At 42.5% G+C, this 19,135-nt stretch overlaps 2 long non-coding RNA genes across 3 annotated transcripts; one reads left to right on the forward strand and one right to left on the reverse strand.

Moving 5' to 3' along the window:
* Positions 1-729: 729 nt before the first annotated feature.
* Positions 730-16,792, reverse strand: LOC147756340 (uncharacterized). 2 transcript variants are annotated; one of them, XR_015326699.1, is made up of 5 exons: positions 16,697-16,792; positions 14,808-15,602; positions 11,815-12,647; positions 5,888-6,054; positions 730-911 (listed from the first exon to the last, which is right to left on the reverse strand). It is a non-coding gene; the product is annotated as an uncharacterized LOC147756340 (long non-coding RNA). The 2 variants fall into 2 exon arrangements; XR_015326698.1 differs by lacking the exons at positions 730-911; positions 5,888-6,054 and having other exon boundaries at positions 8,971-12,647.
* On the forward strand, positions 15,530-18,514 carry LOC147756341 (uncharacterized). The gene is made up of 3 exons (XR_015326700.1): positions 15,530-15,638; positions 15,985-16,092; positions 17,251-18,514. It is a non-coding gene; the product is annotated as an uncharacterized LOC147756341 (long non-coding RNA).
* The last annotated feature ends 621 nt before the right edge of the window (positions 18,515-19,135 follow it).

Genomic DNA, 19,135 nt, shown 5'->3' on the forward strand with positions numbered 1-19,135 from the left:
CAAGGGACTGGCCCCAGAAGACTGCGGCTGACGACGATCGACTATCAATAATCAAGTTTAAGAGGGAAGCATTGTATGTCTATGAATTCAACACTGTTACCTTTAAAAGGGGACTTTACTATATTTATTTGTGTGCATGTATTGCTCCATGTCGGATTTCACTGCTAAAATACTGTTTACAAGTAACGGTATTACATTTATTTGATATATTAACTTAATCTGAATACAGTATAGCTATAACATTGTTAAAGAAGCATTGTGCTTTGTCTCGTTTAGTGAATACGTCTCAACATTGATATTGACTCTACATTTTGGGGGTTTCCTTTTTTTTTAGATAACATTCTGTGCTGCTATCTGATGCTAATGTAAAGTTACATTAATGATAATACAAGTAGTAAGGAACAATGAATGGTCCCATGGTCAGCGGTAACGACCTGGTGAATATTAATTGAGAATCGAACTTCGAGGTGGCAGAAAGTTTGTAATGAAAACAATCGAAGCTGGCAAGCAATGGACTGCTGCCGATCGGAGTCCCACCTTCATTGATCCCTGCGTGGCGCACAGCTTCCGATAAGGCTTAATTTATTCAAGTAATGAAAAGTTTTGCTAATATCACGTATACGCGCTTAATTGAGAAAAATGAGGGTATTGTAACTAGCATAGCGTACTTGCTACGAGGAATTAATAAATAAACACGTTAGTTATACGTAAATCAATTAGTTCGTTTTTTTTTTTTTAATTTTTATTATTGTTATTATTATTACACTGTAAAACTATATAAAAAGGACCTCTTATGATAAATATCTAGACGGGCGGCTATCGTCACATCAAAGTTACTTTTTACGATTTACTGAACAGATCTGAAGGCTTGATCAGAGATCTTGTCTACGTCCCCAGCAACTACAGCAGGACTTAGTGGGAAAGAAAAAAAAAAAACAATATTAGGATATTCAGTGCATAATAGGTTTTAGTTACTAGATGGGTGGTTGCCCTGTTTGTGTGGTTTGTCAATACCTCGGCCAATTCTTACGTACGCGTTCGTTTAGCTGTCATCGTACGGGTATAGACATACGCATATAGTGCACTCCTTGGCAATGTTACCTCCGTGTCATGCGCTCATATAGAATATACGCTATTATCTATATTTGCTCTAGTTATAATTGGTAATGAGCACTCTACGATGGCGGAGCGAGGTCATCAAGTTAGCTGAAAGCATGCATTGTCGTTATTTACTCTGTCTATCGTCTTCAGATAGTCAGCTCTTCAATTCAGGTCAAATAAGCCGAGGCTCATTCTCGCGGTAATTTCGATGTATATCACTGCTAGTGTGCTTTGGCTAGAATCGAAGAAAAGGCGAAGAGTGTTACAATTCAGTTAGTTCATGCCCCCGTTAATTGCACAAATGCGCATAGTCAAAGCTATCTGTGAAAAAGAAGAACCTGCGTAAAGCGTTAAATATTAGGTCTTAAGGTTGTCAATAATAATCGACATCGCACGGGACCTTTCAACGGACCTCCACTACCCTGCTATGTAGGCAGATAATAATTATGCTAGCCGTTTGGGGTAAGCTAAATATTGCATGACCATTCTGTGGTACAGCTGCTTACCCCTAAAATTTTAAAATCCATGGGTTAAGATGAATATTGGCCAAATGGTCCTATCAGTGGTCTTAGTTTATTGTTAATTAAACTGTGATTTCGACACTTAATTAGCGGGTTGTGACATGAATTCAAGCGTTTGTAGTCGTCCTTTTCACTGTTTCTTAGTAATCGTAGATTACTTACATGGCAATTATATATATATTCACGTAATCATACACGTACGTAGATCTATGATAACCTGGAGCAATCCATCGTTAATTACAGCTATACCTATTAGCTAGGAAGCTGGATCATCTGCGGTGGCTGGACGTTCTATCCTGTGCAGTATCTAACACACGTACCTTGTGCATCAGAATCTTCTCTAAGTGACAAAGAGAAATGACCCTTTACTAAGCAGTTAATAGAAGAGGTTAACTTCCAATGCGTGCAATTGTTCCCATTTCTAAATCTGCTATAATGGCAGCAGTGTTGGCAACAAGAACTCAGAAACAAAGATAAGTGGACGATACTATTTTGACCACCGCAGATATCTAGCAGATTTTGCAGCAGTTCTTAGCCGATATAGCCTCGTTTACGTTTCAGTACTTCTCGTCCTTCAGCGCTTTTGCACCGCACCGCATGTGACAGGGGCAATGGAACGATAGGCTCCAATTGGGCGCTGGACAGGGAGACGCTGGAAGAAGCCGGCACCACTGACAACAGATCTGTATGGGTCTGTGCCAATGGAGCTGCGTTATGCCGATAAATTCCTCTGTGTATCTCCTAAGCCTATGTAGCTGTTTCACATATCCTATAACCCGCTTTTCTAGACAGTTCACCTCGACCGTGGATGATGCCTTTCTTTGAAATTATGCTTGTTAGGTGACCGTGCCGGTGTCTCGCATAAAGGCCTGCGCGCCTGGCGCACGAATAGGCGCTTCCGTCAACTAACTTTTTCTACTGCAGCTGTTGCCCCATTTGCTATCATCGTTCGCCTGTCTGCGTTACTCATCGCCGTCTATCATTTTACTTGCTTATTTTCTTAGCAACATAGCTACACCCGTCATTGGAGCGGGAGGTGACATCTCAGGCGGTGGGATTGGACCGGTGTGTGTTGTTGTTCATCCTAGTATTAGCAGTAAACTTATGCTAGTAATGGCTGTAGCATCGGTAGCTCAGCGAGTTTACCATTACTCCGTCCACACGAGAACCACAATCGACGAATGGTGTCAGGAGTAAAAGTGGGCTTCTGCCGAAGAGGGTGTGCACGATGCGGATAAAATGCGGTAAAGTACTGCGATGCGAAACGATAGCTGTAAAACGCGAGGTAGAGCTTACGATTGCGAAAGGCCAAACTGACAATCACACGGCTATTACAGCCCCCCACTGCAGCTAGTACTTGCCATCTGTCTAGCCTGTGTCAACATGATTGGTGCAATATATTAGTGTACGGCTGTTTGGGTATTGCCAAGCTAGAGGCTTCGGGTCGGCGACGGCGGTAGTATGATAGTAGCAAGGAACTGAAAGTAGGATTTTGCCTTCGGCGACGGACCCCCAATCCCCTACAGGGATCCTAAGTGAGGGCAAGGGGGCAGAGCCGCTTTGTCCACATACACAGGAAGTACTGGAGAAGCGAATCTCTATAGATGGCCCAGTTAGATGTAGCTTATACAGAACCACTCAGCCACTACCTCGGTATCTATCTGTATCCCCCGACTGGTCTGTTTCTTTTACTTCTCCTCCTCCGCTATTTTCTCTAGCCAGTTCCCGTTCCACTGTTGTGTCGTCTTCTTATACAGTATCCTGTGTTTACATGTTCCTATGTGTGTGTAAATCAGCCTGCATATCCTTGCCAGTCACCTAGCCATGTATACATTGGAAAAATACGCCAACCAAGAATACCGCCGTCATTATCTAAAGTATATAAACCGTTCTTTGGCTGCCAACAGGCCGGCTTTGGTAACTGATTTCACCGTAACTGAGCAGATCGATATGATCGTCACTCAGGCAACGATGGATCTTTTCGAACCACCACGGAACACTGCGGTTATGTACTATCAACATGCTACACCGCAAGATATCCTTTGTTATGGTTATTTGGCTTAAACGTTGATGCCTGCTTGTTAGCAGGTGGGCATATAGTAAAAAATAGTTTTAAATTTATGCTTCAGTAGCGATATGCGTCTGGAACGCTGTTGGCGGGTTCAGCAAACAATTCTCCCGGTCTGATCTCGGAGTCGAATCAATATAGTATATAGTCACATTATAATTTAATTAAACAAGTTGTTACAAACGACCTGCAAACATGCCTCATTAATAACCCATTTATAGCAAAGAAAATAGGCAACTTGTTTTAGTAAGTTCACCAGTTTTATTCTCGTTTGGAAAACGTGCCTCTTTTTCTCGAAATGCTTGGTCCTAGAAAAAGTTAGTTGGATAGGTTTGAAGAAGTTGCTGATCCTATTCTAAATAGATTTTGCTCCAAGCCTTTTTTCTCTACCGGTCTGCCGAGCCAAAGAAGGTTTTGGCCTTGCGCTTGAATACTGAGTGCCTGCTACAGGCATGTACCATTTTTCTCTGTTTTCCATCTTCAACTCTCTAAGTCGCTGTCGGATGCTGCAGCAGCAGCCTTTCATCTGACGGTTTCCCAGGGAAAACGGTAGTCAAGGCAGGCTCTTTTTAGGCTAGCGAAATGCACTTTTGGCGCAAATTTTCTCCCTCAATCGACTCTCCTCTTCCATCTCGTCCCGTTTCCTGGTTCGCTCACTGTATATTGACGCCTCGATGCTCACTCCTCACACGTTTAGACCCTCTGCAACGCTTGTGTCTATGCGTTAGTTTGCCGTTGAACGCTAAGGGGAACCGACTGCCGGGGCTATATGTGTGCTTACGCTTCCTCACAACCCAGAACCGGACTGAAGCTGACGGAAGCTCATTGGTTCAAAAGCAAAATTCACGCCCATTCGGCTTGTCCCTCGTGCGAGAAAGTGTAGCAGCAGCTACGGTTTGTAGAGAAAGCAGAATTGTCAGCACTTTGGCTCGACCGCCCGACTAAGCAACCGACCGACCGGACAAGCGTCCTTTTGCTTCTTACTGTAGACCCTGTCTAAGCCTACCCACCTACCCCTGCAGGCCGTCGTCCCCGTTTTCCACGCACACGCTCCTATTCCTTGGCATTTCCCAGATCTGGGGAAATCTCCTTGCTCACTTACTCTATACTGCTCTGAAAACGTGTAGCTGTATGTGTATGTGGGCATAGCTTCAGTGCCGTTCCAGCACTGCTTCCAAGGGTAAGTACGTCTGCCAACGAGAAGCAGAAACAGTAAAAGAGGGAGCAACGACCGGCCAAGTGGTATCACTCCTTTACACACTATGGTGGCGTGTACTCACCGTACCCTATCCCGGCCGGTCCACAAGTCCTAACCTTGTTGGCTGTCTGCCTGGGTATCTAGATGCATGAGTACCGACATCGTAAGCTCAGCGCAAGTTTATTGGAAAGACAGCACGGGAAGAGAACGCCAGCTCCATTACGGCGCAAATCCTGCCAACGGAAGGTACCAAGCGAAGTTCAGCCGTCGTCTTCGTCCAGGCAAGGCGCATAGAAATAGAACAGTTGGCAAACAGGCAGACACGGATTCATATTGGCAAATCGAATGACCCACACCATAGCTAAATCTGTACCACTACGAGCGAAGCCAGACAATAAGATACAAGGGCTGAGCGTCTGACCAGTTAAGAGTGCTGGGGCAGCCCCATAAACACGAGTACAGTGGATTTACAACAGCGCGTACAGGAAGATTACTCAAAATAATTTCCACAGTTATTTAAGGTCCCATTTGTGAATAAAGAACTAATACTGTCGATTGACGCATTCAGGTGTTTGTCTCTTCGGCTGAGCGCTACCATATTAAGCTTCGTACATCTTCCGATGACACCAAACCCATCATTTACTTAGATTCTTTAAAAGTACTGACATCATTTAACACTACAACGACTACAATAGAGATTATCCTTTAAGCGAAGCCCGCAACTCAATCATTTGTATGAAGTAATATCTTAAATAGACAACTGATGATGAGGGAAAACTCATGTGATCTATCGTGAAGCGACGCGCTCTACAATAGAAGGTAACTAAGCCATACTGTGGAAAAGGTTATTATAGCCGATGATGTTGTGTCACGCCATTGGGCAATCTTTAAAATTCACCAGCACGCACACACACATACACCTACCTCTCTCTTTTTTTTTTTTTTTATGTTCTTAGCCCTCATGATTCTTCCCGCGTGACTTCTGTATCTCTTACTCACTTTTTCTTCCCTCTGTAGGCTGCCTTCACTTCCCGCCAGCCATTCTATCCTGTGTTAGTTGCCTTCGATGTAATGTCCGGTTGACTTCTTCATTTTTCCCCTCAGAGCGAATTGTGGCGTCATTGATAATCCACGAAGCAACCGTGGCTGCGGGAATACTGAGTACCCTGAAATAGGGTAGCGAGGTTACAAAGAGATTTTACTTGCTATATATTCTGACGTCATCCCGTCTTGAATGTGTCACGTCATGTGTATGTGTTTGACGATCTAGTTTGTCAGTAACATTTGGAGGCACATATGGCTTGGGCTGCCATAACACTGGGCAATAACGGCTTCAAAGTTTTCATTTGGTCACTTTTCTCACTTGTCTGTGGAAAGCACGTCAGAATATGAAACATGAGAGACATCAGCCCTTCGTCAGGCAGAGTACAAAGGATTCATTTAATCCCGTTTACCGGTTGAAGTGCAACGGTGCGTTGCTTTTATATTGTGATGACAATACCAGTACTTTTGTTCTCACTAACTGCAACAAAGCTACCAAAGAGAGGTAAACGATCGTGCGTACACTCGGAATGGGAGTTTATGTCGTGAAATAATTGCTCGCATGGTAAAAATGTTCAAGTGCTTCTTTGTTTTATTCTTTTCCACCCCTCTTTCTTCTGCTTGGTTCCTTATTCTTGTCCTGTTGCAGCTCGGCCGGGAACGCATGACGATTGTAATAAAGTTTTCGAGAGAACAGATGTGGCTTGCTAAATTTGCAATAAGCAGCGGCGAAGGTCTTTATGTACGCACTCTGCTTATACGCGAATTCGGGGCAGCGCGAAATTTGAATGACGCTGTACTAGGTCCAGCAGAAAAATGTGCCCCTGACGCAGTGGCCTGTCGGTGCTAGTCAATGTACTCGCATCGACGACCTCCGATGCACTCATGACTTCTCCAAACTTATTCAGAGATCACCATGCAATTGGAAAACAGCCGCCGCAGAAATATGCGCACCTTTTTATAATACTCAAACGCCGGTGTAACTCGCATGGCGCTTTTTGTTTTGGAGAGCAATACACAGAACCCTGCATTGCAGGTCAGTAGCAAGAGGAGATAAGTAGAAGGGAACCGTATAGGGCCATCCAGTCTATCTTGGCTTTTCACTCAGCATACCTAAAAGCTATGCCAGCACTAGACATCTTGAAGCTCTTCATAAGTCTTATACACTTCAATCTAACTGGCATGTACAATATATTGCCCCGCTAGGAGTTCGGCCGTTATTAGCCATACTTTTGGTATATCTGGGGTTCCTGTGAGTGTCAGCGTCTATATGTGTGCGGTGATCCAGCAGTATCACCATAATTAAAATCCCCACCTTTTTCTTCTCACTATGTCCAACCACCAAACATTCTCCAAGCAATTGCGGCCCCCGCCAAGTTGTTCGACTAAAACTGCTCGTGAGGAAACCACGAGTGAGTTATCATCTTGACTCTATAGAGGAAAAAAACTACGAGCATCCCTTTGGTAATGGTGGTTATAGCACGTTCTACTTTTGCTTTGCCTCGTTGTATCTCGCTTCCGCTTGTCGGCGCGTACGCGTCCTTCTTATTTCCTCCATTCCCAGGGGAGCTGTACATGCAATTTCTTTATGTTGTTACCAGCAGCGTCTACAAGACGGGCAACATATACCTCCGGCGTCTGCTCGCTCCACCTTTTCTTTTTCGGCGGATTTCATGTTGGCGGTGGCTGACCCCCAGTTGGTTGCCGGCCCTCCTCCCCCATCGGCACGAAGCTTGGACAAAAGAAGCGACTACTGACCCGTTTTAATAGTGGGGACAGTAGTAGTGATAGAGCCTGCGAGCTTCGGCTATGCTGCTGTTGTCGCAAAAAACGAGATACTACTCGCCTAGCGAACGGAAGGCATGGCAAAGCCACGTAACGTAGAAACAGCAGACGCAACAACAAAAACGGCAATAACAAAAGGTAAAAAGAAGTAGACGAACGCATCACGGATGCATGCAGACGGATGATCATGGATCGCGCAATGGAAGCAGAAGCAACGAACGACTAAGTGTGAACAGAGGCTTGACTCTATCGCTTCGTTGTTTCGTCTTGCTGTTGCTGAAGGTGCAGCAATGGATGAATCTCGGACGATCGTCTGCAGCAAAACAGCCAAGAGAAAGTTTGTTTCTGCCGACAAAGCCCGGAATCTGCGATCACCCACCACGTCTATTAAAGGAAAGTGTAGAGAACTTGCTTTTACACGGCCCTATGGAAGATAGAAGAACGAGTCTCCTTCTGCTATTACTGCCGCTTTTCAAAATGAAATCTTTGGACTTGGCGTTTGCCAGGCGGATTCCACGGCACGAGCACCAAGGACCATCAGCACAGCCGTCGGCCGGTTACTTGTTTGGTTCGCCAAATCAGTTTTGTTGCTTTCCCTTGGAGCTACTGCGAGTTCTTCGCACCCCGACCCTGACTCAGCCGCAAGCTTCCCTGCAGAAAGAGAGCATCTTCAGTGTGTTGGAAGACGCATTAACGGATAGTGAAACGGGAGGACGGACAGGGCCCCCTGGCTTACCACGATAAGGCTTAACAATCAGGAATATTGTTATCTGGTCATAAACTAGTTAACAGTGACCAGCGGAGTCAGATTCCCAGAGGTACCGTACACTCTATGGCGAGCAGCGCTCATTTTATAGGAGTCGACGAGCGAAGTCGGCTGGGCTCATCTGACAAACAGACAGAGAGAGACTCAACGAGATCATGATAACAATGGCTACAGCAGCTATAGTAGTGCAAGCCGGCTATGCACTAACGATCGACCAGTATCGAGGGTGCAAACATGACGGATGAAAGCCCATCTCTACTACCCCTATATATCGAACCGTCCTATACTCAAAAAGGGATGTCATAGATAGTTTCATAATGGTAATCATATAGTCGATTCGTTCAGCGGATTTATCTATGTTGAGACCGGAGCTTTTTATTGCCTAAGATACTGATGTAGCTTCTACAGGGTGTCACACGGTTCGACCTGAATCTTGCTTGCCCTCAAAAAACATAAGGCATATAACTTATAATGAAAACTCCTACCGAAATTGGGCTGAATGTGGTTTTATTTTGGTGCTGAGCTCTTCCGATGCACGGAACACAGTCTTAGCTAGATGTCCTTCAAAATTAACGAAAAAAAACATTATGCTTACAATAACAAATTGCCGTAGCAAATACGTTGCATGTGAAATCTCTCGTTTTTTTCTATGCCACTTTTCCATACTCTCCCATGACAGTTTCGACAAGCTGCCCATAAATAATTTATTCAAATGTTTTTACCATTTGTAGATATTGTTAATGCTTAACTATGACAACCTAGTTTAGTTGTACGATGTAATAAGAAGTAGTATGAACATCGCAGAGTTCTTTGAACTTTGCTTTGCAGTTACCGTTCTTAGCAGATACTATATATCTATGCCGGTAACAGGGGAATGGCCTATCCTAACCTTTAGTTTTTGAGTTAGTACATATTTAGTCGCAAGTAAGACAAACCTGTTTAATGTTTAATGCGAATAAACGAAACAAGAAATGCCTATAAAAGGCCTATACTTAAAATCAAATGTTCCATACGCTGACTTGTGGATTTTGCGCAATTGTTCTGCTGAAATCCGGGCAATACCATACATTTGATATGATATGTCATATCAAATAAAATCAGACGTAGTCTCACATCGTTTGCCTGTTTTTGTTAATAATGCCAATAATGTTAATATGCCTTACATTTCTTGTTCTAACTGTTCTGTTCTAACTCCTCGGTAGGGAAAATTTCCAACTAAACACAAGCAGTGTTTAACTGCGTGCCCTTTGCGTAGTACATGGCAAACCTCGGGATTTTTGGATAGCGTTAGAAATATATGACACTGAGCTTGGAAGCGTTATTGCAACAGCCCGATATAACTTCATAGTTAATCATGTTTCAAGTTTGCCCGTGTTTCTTATTCTATATAATCAATATACGGCAAAAGAGATGGTCCTCGCTCGAACAGAACGTTGAGCTTCTCTGCAAATCATACTACCGAATTCTATATTTTTCTTTTTTTATTCAATAGAGATTTAGACAACATACTATAGACCCGTCGCTTTCTAGGCTCGAGACAGGCTAACGTGACTGAAAAATTTTCTGAGAAGGTTCTGTTTAAAACTACATATCCACAAATTTAGATTTAGTGGAGCCTTATACGTTTGAAGTGACGGTACTATCCCAATTTTAAATACTACAGCGAAAAATTTGTGGCTTAAGCTAGTAGGTTAAGTTCTAGTGCGTAATGAATAGCATAATGCTTGCAACGGCTAGAAGAAGTTGGGTTCTGCATGGACTGCTTTTAAGTTACGAGTTGTAGTGGCTTTATATGTGAAGTGTCCGGCTTGACGTTAAACATTCAAAAAAGCGTCAGCGTGGGTCTAAGCTGTATAGTACCCAAGAACACCTTTATTTAAAATATTGCCAAGGTTTTGCATCGATATTTATGCCGGAATAAGTGATACTCACATAAAATACTGTGGTACTCAGTAACTGTGCACTCAACAAAATTGGGAAGATAAATTTAATTATGTAGTTAACTGATGTCCTGTTTCTATCTCAATTATACATATACTAGATATGATTAAACTTTACCGTGAAGGAATGAAAAGTTTTCAGTCTAATAGGCGAACGTACTTTCTAGTCAACATAAGGTACCATCAAGTAAGTGAAACAAAGAAAATACTGTTTTATGTTAAGCGTTCGTTCGACATACAGATCAAAGAAGAGTAATCTTAAAATAAATACCTGCTGCCCAACTGGATACGTCGTATCGGGGCGAAAGACATGGCAGGGCAAATGTTCAAAGCATATAAAGTAACAACCAATATCTTTTTTAACCTTCCAGCAGCAGAGGCTTACGTCCTACGATGCACCATATTAACAGGAACGGTGGTAAAGAATAGGCCATCAACAAAGTGGCTGCTGGCTATAAGCTGCTGCTGCTGCTGCTGCTGTTACCGCCAAGGAAACGATGCCGGGCAGCATTTGCTTCGTGGTCCAGCGAGCGATAGCATCGCTAAGCGAAACAGTTATTGGCTAGGTACGCACAACTAACCGGACAGCAGAATGTTGGCAAATGAGAAATAGGCTGCCGAGAGAGAAAAACGATGAAACAGAGAGGGAAGAAGCGATTGGACAGAAGGCTTCTGTAGAACTGGTAACTACACGCTACGCATCAGGCCTCACCTCAAGCTTGAAGCTTCTTCCCGCTACTGTAGTGATGACAGTGGTACGGGATACGGCCCGAAACACGACGGGGAGGGCTACCAACGCTTTTGAGAAAAGCTAGAAGTAGCCAGTAAAGTTTAATGAGATGCTTGGTGGTTGCCAGGCCACAGGAATGACGAGCCCTAGGGATCGCGTGGCAATTAACGAAAAACGCACTCAGGCCGGTTGGCCTGCTACGGGTTCAATCTACGTTGAACTGAACAGCCATCACTACACCTTCCCAAATCTCTTGGTGCTTAACACAGCACATGTGCCCCTTCTTCGCAACCCAATTTTGTCAAGAGCAAAACTGACCTATGGTTTTGAAATAGAAAGGGGCAGTGCATGGTACGAAGTTGTAAAATCTAGACGGTAAGTTGTCGTGAATTCAGTCTTTGTTGCTAGGAGCTTTTCTCGCGCATTTGCTTTGTCCCCGAGAAATTCTCTCGAGGCCAAGCCTCGGGCTAGACAGATGTAATGCGCTACATAACAAAAATCACCTTGCACCTGATTGCCCATTGATCCACCGCTGGACTCTTCTGCTACTACAGTCGATGCCAGGGGCTAGCTGGCCAATTGTTTAGGAGGGCGGTATACCAGCCAATCACATAGGTCAGATCGAAAATGGATCCCCTTTATTTCTTCTTCAATCTCTACTTACCTATCTATCTAGTAAACAGCCATCTTGTTCCGGAATGGCTGCCCTCACATAAGGATAGAACCTAGAGACTAGGTTCAATCTTGTCGAAGTCGATCCCCGATATCAGCTGTACCGCACCTAGCAGTGTAATTGTAGTTAGTGAACGCTAGTTATTCGGTGGGGGTATGCAATGTTGCCGATGAAGAAATAGCTCTGCGATTTGCCTTGTGCCGATGAACCTTCTGTCGGTGGCCTCCTATTACTAATAGAGCAGAGGGCTACCTTTTACTTGTGTGTACATAGACGAGTGAGGTATAATCATCCTGAGTAGTCCATAGGTCTGAAGAAGAAAATGATACTTTGTTGGGTTGAATGTATGTAGATGCGTGGTGGTTCATTAGAGTGTGCTGAAAGCCACCTATCGTGCGTTCGCTTAGTCAGCTTCGACGCCTTCGCGGCCGTATCAAATGTACAGGCCCCGTCATCTTGAATATAGTCAGCCATTAGTGCTATTAGTGCTTCTCTAAATGCTATTTTAATAACGTTTCGTCGCTGTATAGATTTTGCGAACCTAATCGGATATTAGAAATAGGTTTATCACGTATTCAACGTTACGTTTTAGCAGTTGGAACAGTTTCAATTAAAGTCGTATCAATTTTGGAGCCGTATCCGGGGGTGAAACCCCTTATATTTTTGGGGAGAAGCAAGGAAAGCGATAAAGATATGTGAAGTCAATTGCTGGTCGTCTTTAGCTTTCGAGTATTTCGGTACATTGTAGTTTCTTCATCCAGGAATATCGATCGGTGGTATTCACAATGTTCTCGTAGTAGCCATTGTGCTTTTCCATCGAACATCTAAAACACAGATTCCGCAACAAGTTTTTTTTTTAAATAGAATAATGATCATTTGAAGTATGTACTTCGTTTAGCCTCATAAAATATTCGCTTATACTACTATTTCGAGATAACTTTTTACAAATCCCACCACAGTAACCGTTTGCATACTATTTTCGTTATTTATAATAACAATATTTCCCGATTCTACAATACTTGGAGGCAATGCTGATTGGAAATGTCAGCGGTCTACAACATCTCACAGATTCAGTTCCCCCACATAAATAAATGGATGGACGATGGTAACCAATTTGAATACCCTATGAAGGAAAGTCTATATTTCACGGGGCGATCCTATGCGTTTTTCATATCAAGGGAACGTCTTCCACATAATGTAATCAATTCGATTTTTTTTTATCGTTTGCTTTACCTAGCCCTCGAAGCTTGCGTTTTTATTTTCCTTCGGTGATTTTATGGGTTTTGGTGTGCCTGTATGTGTGCGTCCTGAGCCTGCATGGCTGTTTTGCTATGTGTATCTTTGTGTGCCAGTCCGCGTCGAAAAGTTCTTCGAAAGAACGTAACGAAACAAGCAGGAGCTTCATGGCCACATTGTGCCGGACCCGGGAGTAATAGTGGTGGGCGTAGTAACGGTCGGCGAAGAAAGCCAATGTGTTCTGATGAACTGAATTGAATGAATCCATTTCAGGCGATCATCAATCAAAAAGTTGATACACACTTTCTTCGCCACGTGCGTTTTCTACCTTTCTCGTTTAGCCTTATTACCATCTCTAGCTTTCGGCTCGGGACGACATTCTCGGCCATTTCTTTTACCAATCGGCTAAACCGGCAGCAACGCTACAGCTGGCGCCGCCCGAGTCGCAGACAGTTCTTCGCGTTGACTTGCGAACGCCCCCACAGCTTTTTTTTTAATAGCAATCCGTTAGGACACGACCAACACCTTTAGTTCTAACAAGTTCGCCAAACTCTATCTTAACACGTCGCACTTTCATTTTTGTCTTCGTCGCTGCAGCGAGCGCGCAGTGGACCCGGGCTAGTCTCTACCACTGATTGGGTATCCGTGCAGGACGGCTACACCACCATGGAGATTTTCCTTGTCCATACCCGAACCCTAGGCAAAAGCCGGGGTACAGCCAAACGATTGTCGCATCAGACTTCGTCCCGGTAGGTTGGTGTTTTTCTAGTGACGCCATTCTTCATCAGGCGACACACCCAGTTCGGTGTCTTCCGAGGCGACTAGCATACACAAAAGAGGTTGAGCATTTCGCAGCGAATTATAGTAGTCCTGCTCAAAGTTGTTCATTCAGGGGTTTGCTGGCATGCAAAATCTTCTTGCTCTGGCACGCCTCTTTCGCTTTCACTGCATCTCAATCAACTTTGTGGCAAGGCCGTGAGCATGTCAGACCGTGGCCTCTGTCCACAGGCCGGCTGGGCCTTCTACGAATTCTGCGAATACGAACGGTATTGGCAGCGCTAATGCTACCATTCACGCTTTTAGCCCGCAAATCATAAGCTTGCGTTGGAGAAGCTTGTGTAAGTGTGTGTGTGTGTGTGTGTGTGTGTGTGTGTGTGTGCGTTTGAGAGAGAGAGGGAGAGAGAGAGAGAGAAACAGAATATGGTTATGAAACAAGGGCTTTGTTAAGATCAAGTACACGATGGATGTTAAGACTGATAAATACTTCTTATGTACTCTTTTCTTTTTGCAATTATTATGGAAGTAAATGAAAAAGCGCATAGTCAAATATAACGATCCATCGTTTATAAAAAACAAGATGACTGGTTGTCGTACGCTGCTTACTCCAACGACAATAAACCGATTCTCACAGTGAGTTTCTATTTTTAGTTATCCTTTATTAGGCAAGAGTCCCTTCAGGAAGTTGTGTTATATAATGATATTACAAGGTGAGGCTGTCACGTTGCGTAAGTATAAAAAGCGACTTGAATGAACTCGATAAAGCAAGTGGACCTATGGAAGTATGCGTATTACATGAACGGTAAGCGTGGTAACAGTGCCTACCTTCGTTGAAAAGAGAGCAAATAAACGCAAAACTATATTTGGGGTAATGAAAAAGGGGAGCTCACAAGTATGCTTAATAAGGTAAAGTCCTCTTCATGCCAAATGTATCCTTGCTTACTGAGGAAAGACGAAACTATGAAACATACCATGCCTTCGGTCTTCTTCTTTGCTTGACTCGCTAGTTCCTTTTTATTCGTCCTCTTTGGTCGGAGCTGTCGCTTGACCGACTGAAGTTCACAAAGTTTCATGATTTTTAAGCATCCGCCCAGTTTGTGCGCCACTATACTATAAGTCCGGCAGTATCAAGTCACTTCCCTACCTTGCACTCAACAGAACAAGGCTTTGAGCACAGAGCTTTCAAGCTCTTCTTATTGACTCCTCCACGCAGTGTCAGTCTGAACTGACTGTCATTATAAATTACAGCATACGCTTTCCCCTTACTTAGAACTGCCGAGAATTCGGGTTTTCTCTGCGCTTGTGCGCGGCAATGGGCACCTCGTCTCTTTTCTATAACAGTAACGTAATCGTATTTCGTTGTCTACCGGTTATCTGTTCAACCAGCCGCTGGTCCTTTTCTTCTTTTTTGACGAAAAGTGGCACGCAATTCGACTGGTTTTGTCTGCTAGGAACTGGGTCGTGATTGCAAAACGGGCCAACGTCGACAGCGATGTTAGAGGCGCCGGCGACGATGGTGATGACCATGGCGGCGGAGACAGCTGCCTCTATAACGAAGTCTGAGGGAAGGAGAAGACCAAGGAGATTCAGTGAAGGAAAAGCAAAGTTCGACACAAACTCGTCTCCCATTGTAGGAGACGGTACGAACGCCAAACGCATTGGGATGTCTGTCATTCAGCCTTGTCGACGTATTTGTTCAACGATGACGAGTGCATTGACGTAGAGATACTGTTGTTGTAACTGTTGCCATGCGACACGACGACTACCTAGAGAAAGTGATCGTTAAGGATCGTCACTGGAATGTATGATTTCTGCTTCTTTTTTTTTTATCTCTTTTCACAAAAACTCAATATGCAGCTCTAAAAACAACGGGTCCAGCCTCGGCGGGCGGGAATCTTTTTCGTTCGATTCTTAGGTTCGTTAGTGTAAAGAGTAATATTTACATTGAAATCTTGACGCCCTATCGTAATAGGTCCAACCAAAGAAGCATATGTTAAACGCCTTGATTTTTGAACCTTGCCAAATTCAGCTTTCGTAACGTCCGCTGTAACAATTTATATAGACGACAAATATCTTGTGTGCCAACAAAAAAAAAACAAGATACGGTTATCAACAGAGTATTGATCGTTGTTTTGGCTTTGTTTGTAGTTATATATCCTAGGTAATATGAATCGTGCCATGCTGGTGTCATCTCAGATTAGAGGTATTATTGGATTGCTACTGCTTCTACATCAGATAGAGCGCCGTGAAATTTCGGTAAATTTTTTTTATATTTAATTTATTTTTCTATACCAATACTGTCCAGACCAACGAAAACATTTTTCCCTTTATGTCCAAGATGCATTATTATCAGAACGAATGGTTTAAAAACACTATCGTTTTCGTTCTAGAATTTTCAATGTGAAAAAAATTCTTTGTTATGGTCGTCGACTTCCAGAAACAATTTAATAAAATTACGGAATTTTAACGAGATCGACCCGTGACTAGCCATTACATCGCCAAGGAGCTCAGCATCCATCAGCGATCAGCTTTAAATCATTTGAAGAAAAATGGCTAGTTACAACAAAAAGTTCGATGTTTGGCTGCCACACTGGTCGACGCAGAGGAATTTATTTGATTGTATATCCGTATGCAATAGTGTACAAAAATTCAATGAAATCAAGCCATTTCTAGGTAACAAAAAGTGGTGCTAACCTTAACCGTAAAAACAAAAAAAATTTTTCTTATCGACCTGCATTTGGATTTTATCGTAATCAAATTGCGGAAACTTAGCTCATCTTTAAGATACTCTATTTTGTATTTTAGCACATCTAGTTTACGTACTGCCAAATATTAGCTTTCAAATGGTATCAACACTAACCTGATTATAACTTTCATTATATATATAACGCAGAGTCCATAGTTGATCTGCTATAACCTTGCAACGAGTGCAAATCAATCGTCTTGCAGCTGCTGTATATAGACGTATGATAATGACAACTAGCTAAATGGGTCCTCATTCTTCTACATATTTTGCGAACGCGGCCACCTTCCTTCCACATAGGCTTTCTCTTTCTTTTTGGCTCTGCTGTCAGTTAGACGCGTACAACTGTGGCGCTGGTCCATAGGCTACCATTGTCCGGTTACAAAAGAGTTAGGCCTTGTTTGAATTTCCCTAATGGCTCTCAAGAACATATACTAGATGAATAGTACTGAATACGCAGGGTGTATCTGACTGCGGTTATGAATGCAAGAGAGCGTCCGTCTTTGTAGGTTCTACGGTTGTAGAAACCGTCGTTTACCCATGATTCGTTAGTTGAATCGACGTAAAACAGGATCCGATATAGGACAGCAAAAGGGCAAACGGGAAATTCAATCGAAAGTGTTTGAAAGAGGAGCCTTAAAAGACCTAAATTTTATGTTTTATTATTCCAGTGTTGGCAATCGATTTACGGATTCAAACGAAGCCATAATGCACAATCTAGCTGACGCTTTCGTACGGGTATTAACGTTGAGCTTGAGAGCAATGTACGAACAGAGCCTGCCAAGGAGTTAACAAGAGAAACAGAGGGACACTAATTAAATAAACGGTTCGAGTTGAACATTCAGTAGCGCCTTTAAGGATTGTCTCAAAAGGATGGGTGTACGCTTCTACGAAAAAACCAGGGCTATTTCTTCAATTGCAAACTACAACGCCTCTATCCTAACTGTGACATACTACTACCGGGGAAGTGTACATAATGTATTTCTTGTGTTTACGAAAAACAACAATATATTAAATAGAGCTTTTAAAAAGTTAAAATAATCTCGTCTTTAATGTTTTGCCGTAGTCCAGAAATGACGTGTTCAGAGGCCTAGTCGTCGACTGAAAGCGGCGAAGTGAAACTTCGAACTTATACGACTAATGTACGTAAAGCTGTTTGCCAAGATACCGAGCAAGGTATAGTCTTTTAAAGTACATCTTTTACCGACGGTCTGAGGACTGTCAGCAATTAAACTTTTTCCGTATTGTAATACCAAAGGTTATGTGTTAGCCTAGTAACCGAAGGAACTTCAAACATTATACTGGCTCAAATCTGTACGTAGATAGGCTTTAGACTTTCTAATGGCTTCCTTTATATCTTGTATGCATGGCGTAAAATTTTTAGATAAACCCAAATTGATCACTGTCTCAAAGTGTGCGCTTTACTGAAAAAATATAGGCCGATACGCGCTAGGCTCAAAATTGATATCTGGCCTTTAAACACCATGGAAATATCGAAGGTAGTCAAATGTTTAATCCAAGACAAATGGATGAAAATATTGCTTAATAAAAATTATGTTATAATTATTTGCCTGATTAAATATATATATATATATATATATATATATATATGATTCATTATAATGCTGCATTATGTTTTAGTCTGAGTCTTTGTGGAGAATATGTGGGAATTTAATTTAGGCGTCAGTGGTAGGACGTTATGTCCACAGCAGGATAAATCACCTATTTCGAACCTGCTAAAGGCAGCTTGGAGACAAAAAAGAAAGCTGGTCCAACGTCTAAAAGTTCATAATGACGATACTCCAGAAAAAAAGACGCCTGAACCAAATACGAATTAGCATTAGCAAGCAGGTGATTGATAACTTTGTCGATCAGTCAAGAGCAGATCAATGTATCTCAGCATTATGACAGGAATCATCGAGTAACCTTCAAGTTATACATATATATATATATATATATATATATGTCAAGTTACATATAGTTTCATCATATAGAATTGATGACACGAATTGTGAATACTATGACAGTTTAAGTATCTTATGTAACTTATATTTACTTCAACTGTTATGCATAATACGTTCAAATATAGATGTTTATTTGGTTTATAGAAAAAAAATCTAATAAATATAAAATGTAAAGGACAAGCTAAAAATGCCTTTAATATAAAGTACGAATATCGAACATTATTAAACATTAGTTTTTTTTTTACACTGTGTAGGAGGTTTATGCACCGATATGCTAAGACAACCGGGCTAGCTGGACAACGGCTAAAATGTAGCAATGCCAATTCGTATATGAGTGCTTAGAAAGAACAATGATTATTGTCCAATTTAGTTTTTGTACAATGTTTCAGTTAGTAAAATGTTGTTGTTTGTATATTTGCCCGATGACAGGATATTTTTCAGCTAATTCTTCCATACTTGCTCAGTAATAACTAACCTCCAACGAAAAAGTGAACCACTTACTATTCAATGCTATTTGAACTGAGTACGGTCAAACAGGTTATGCCGACATTGTGAGCTATAACTTCCCAGTGCTCACGCAAACGATAGCTCA

The sequence above is a fragment of the Varroa destructor genome, unplaced genomic scaffold (genome assembly GCF_002443255.2).
Source record: "Varroa destructor unplaced genomic scaffold, Vdes_3.0 BEIS01000004.1, whole genome shotgun sequence".
NCBI classification, from domain to species: Eukaryota; Metazoa; Arthropoda; class Arachnida; order Mesostigmata; family Varroidae; genus Varroa; species Varroa destructor.